This window comes from Clytia hemisphaerica, unplaced genomic scaffold (genome assembly GCF_902728285.1).
Source record: "Clytia hemisphaerica strain Z4C2 unplaced genomic scaffold, Clytia hemisphaerica genome assembly, whole genome shotgun sequence".
Lineage (NCBI taxonomy): Eukaryota > Metazoa > Cnidaria > Hydrozoa > Leptothecata > Clytiidae > Clytia > Clytia hemisphaerica.
Window position 1 is genome coordinate 32,633 of NW_027103513.1, and position 4,241 is coordinate 36,873.

A 4,241-nucleotide genomic window follows, 5' to 3' on the forward strand; every position below is an offset into this window, starting at 1 on the left:
GGGGTTACTAGTCGCCGCTCATAGCAGTGCCTATAGACCAAGAGTAAGGCCTGAAAGCCCGGAGCTGTCTACTCGGGTAAATTAATGCGTGTCCAAATTTTCGTTAATTCTTCGGACCCATCATCACCCCTCCTAGCATAATAAATTATACCTTTAAAGAAGCGCATTACGATGTAGAACATGAAAATCGGTGTTACTTAAATTTAGGTTTTGCCAATTTTGCGAAAAACCGCAAAAATCAAAAAATGCTGACGTCAGCAAAACTTGTTTTTTAAATAACTCCAGTTTGGCTAATGGTATAAACATGAAATTTGGACCAAAGTTGCATATTATTAAAAAGATCATTTTGAAAAAAAATGTTTTTGAAATTTTGCTGATGTCTGCACTTTATTGCAAATTCTCGTACTTTGCTGATTTCTGCTGACGTCAGCAAAATTTGAAAAAAATGATTATGTAAAAATGTTTTTAATACTGATATGCAATTTTGGTCCAAATTTCATGTTTATACCATTAGCCAAACTGGAGTTATTTAAGAAAACAAGTTTTGCTGACGTCAGCATTTTTTTGGTTTTTGCGGTTTTTCGCAAAATTGGCAAAACCTAAATTTAAGTAACACCGATTTTCATGTTCTATATCGTAATGTGCTTCTTTAAAGGTATAATTTATTATGCTAGGAGGGGTGATGATGGGTCCGAAAAATTAACGAAAATTTGGACACGCATTAATTTACCCGAGTATATTGTAGACTAATTGCAGACTCAAATCAAATCAGTTTCTTGAAAACATCAAGCCTGCTGAGCAAAATGTGTTTCTTCATTGTAATTGCAATTGAGTTGAGTTAAAAAATGTTTCAATACAAAATACTCATATCTTGCCTAGCGCAGGACAGCAACTTTCTAGTGAATATACCAAGTGTGCCATAATTTTACCTAAATTGTAACTTTTTTTTAGAAAGTTGGCGACCATCCAATAGTTATTGAAGATTTTGTTGGAATTGGAACTTGGTAATTATGAAATTATTTTTACAGTCTGAGAAGCTTTTAAGATTTTATGCACAGCCCTGCACCCATATTATTTCTTTAATTCTATTTGAATAGAATAGAATAGAAAGTTAGAAAAGGTCTAAAGTCCTTTATAGGGGGGTTTCTCCTGAGAATTTTGTCATTAAGCCTTTTGAAAATCAAGGGGGGGTCAGAAATTATAAAAATGATATGGAAGGGAAACTCGTGAAAGGATCTTCAGAATACACAGAAAATTTCTGTTTTATACTTGATCTTCAAAATACCCTTCCCCTTCTGATTATAGCACTCTCGCTTACTTCACTACACTATAAAATGGAATGATTTTTTTTCATATTTTTTTCAATTTTAGGATTTCTAATCATCTACTCCTGCTGATAATAGACATTCTTCTAGAAGTCAGGTAATCTTGATAATTTTTATTTTTATAAAGTCAGAGGGAAACTCGTGAAAGGATCCTCAGAATACACAGAAAGTTTCTGTTTTATACTTGATCTCCAAATACCCATCCCTTTCTGAATCTAGCTCTCTCACTTACTCCACTTCACTATAAAATATGATGATTTTTTTCATATTTTTTTCAATTTTAAGATTTCAAATCTAGAAGTCAGGTAATCTTTATAATTTTTATTTTCTAAAGTCAGCAACAGTAAGCCCTAAGCCCTAAAACTCAGCCCTGCAAGTTATTTTTTTGAGAAGTTTAATCATTTTCCAATTTTTTACATAATGATTAGCACATTACTTTTTGATTATAAGGTCAAATAGTTTTATTAGTGTTAATAGTGTTATTGCCATTGCTGAAATTTGCACGAAATGGAATGGCGTTATCATTCTTACCTCATACAACCTCAATCAGCATATCTCAAAACCAACACGACTTGATAAAACTTTAATAGATCATATTATAACCAATATTCCTAACAAAGTCACCCAAAGAAATTTCATGCCCACCAACGAGAAAAGTGACCATAATACCCCCTACATCTTGCTGAATATTAAAAAGGAACGATTCCAACCTCGCGACAAGTTTCTTCGTGATGACAAAAATCTCAATATGAACTCATATGTCAGTGATGTAGCGCAAGCACCCTTTAGCACCATTTATGCTTCGACAATCCAGAAAACTAAATCGATATCCTCAACTATCTAATCCTCGAATGCATCGAAAATCATGCTCCGCTGAAACGTGTGAAGCTGACCCGCCCCATCGCGCCATGGATGAGGGACCCAGCTATCAAAAACTGTCGAGCTCAACTTGAACTTTCTCGTCAACAGGCTAAGTTGAACCCACAAGACAAAACCACCTACAAAGAAAACCTCAAAAAGTACAAAAAGAGACTGAAAGAAATCAAAAATAACTTTTTCAGAAAATCCCTATCTTCGAGGGATCCAAAAGCCGTTTGGAGTACAATACATCGAGTTTTGGATAATCAAAAATCCCGGATTAAGCACCAGCAAATTAGCATCTGAACTCACCGGAAAACCTAAGGAAGAATTAACATTACCAGATAATATCGAAACGATAGATCACGAAAACGCGTTTAAAATTCATCATGTCACTTATGATGAAGTATTTCAGATCTTAAAGAACCTGAAAAATGACTGTTCTTGCGGCTCGGATAATATCTCTATTCGTTTTGTAAAACCGATATCGGAATTCATCACATCGCCACTTGTCAATATCATCAATAACTGCATTGACAAGAAAATCTTCCCTCGACAATGGAAAATTGCTCGCGTATGCCCTATTCCGAAAATCGACCTACCTATCAAGATCAAAGACTATCGCCCAACATCGGTACTCCCTGTGCTCTCAAAAGTCTTTGAACGAGTTATCTTGCATCAGCTCTGTGAATTTATTGAAGATAAAGCTCTCTATTGTCAAACGCAGTCCGGGTTTCGTAAAGGACATTCTACAACTACCTTACTGATCAAGCTTCGAGATGACATCAAGAAAGCAGTGAGCAAAAGTGAAGTATCTCTTTCCATTTTAATTGATTACTCCAAAGCCCTTGACACAATAGACCATCTTAATCTCTTGTTGAAACTTCGAGATATGAGTTTTTCTTCTGATTCTCTACAAATCCTATCGAGCTATTTATTGGAGAGGAGACAGTATGTACAGGTTGAGGATAAAACCTCTTCATTAAAACCTATGTATTTTGATATATTTCCACAGGGTAGTATATTAGGCCCTGTATTATTCAACCTTTATGTCGTCGAGCTTTCAGATCAAGTAACATCATCCAGTATTCAATACGCTGACGATACCACCCTTTACCGTCACTGTAAACTCAATGACTTGCAGGAAACCATCAAGGATATGGAGAAGGATGTTGAGAACCTTCAGTCGTGGTCAAAAGACAGTAACCTACTATTTAATAGTGACAAACTACAACTCATCATTTTTCATTCTCAACGCTTGAGGAATTTTCCAAAAAACCAAAGCCAACTATTCCGCTGATCTGGCCGATCTATCGAGCACAAAACCTACGTTAAATTGCTTGGTGTCTATCTTGATCATAACTTAACATGGTCAACACATATCAACGAAATCATCAAATCCTCTCAAGAAACATTACGAGCACTACGAAAATTCAGTCGCTTTACTCCATTTCATGTTCGCAAGACTCTGGCTGAAACGATGATATTATCCAAGCTTAACTACAGCAATGTTGTCTATGCGCAAATTCCAAAGTACCAAGTAGAACGTCTTCAAAAGATCCAAAACATTGCAGCTGGGTACGTGCTTTCTCGATTCGCTACTTTATATGACGTAATTCAACTAAAATGGCTACCAGTCAAAGTAATAGTACATCGAACTTAACACCGCTAAAATTGTTCACAAGTCACGTCGAGATAAGAATCATCCCAGATATCTAAATGTCGAATTATCTAACCCTAGTAAGAAGCTTCGCTGTACACTCAAAGAACCAATGGTCAAAGTTGTTAATGATGGTACATTTCAATATCAAGCTCGTTGGTATGATGATCTGCCAGAAAACATAAAATCTTTAAAGACTGTAGAAGAATTTAATAAAAAAGCTAAAAAATATTATTTTGATAAAGCATTAGCCAGGGTTTTATCCCTGCGATTTTTCCTACTCTCTGAATTTAGCTCAGCACTGCTATTTAGTTATCTATCATTTCCCCAATCATAATATCTAGCTCGAACATTCCAATTTTTTCTCACCCCCAGGTCACCCAACGATCTTAATTATT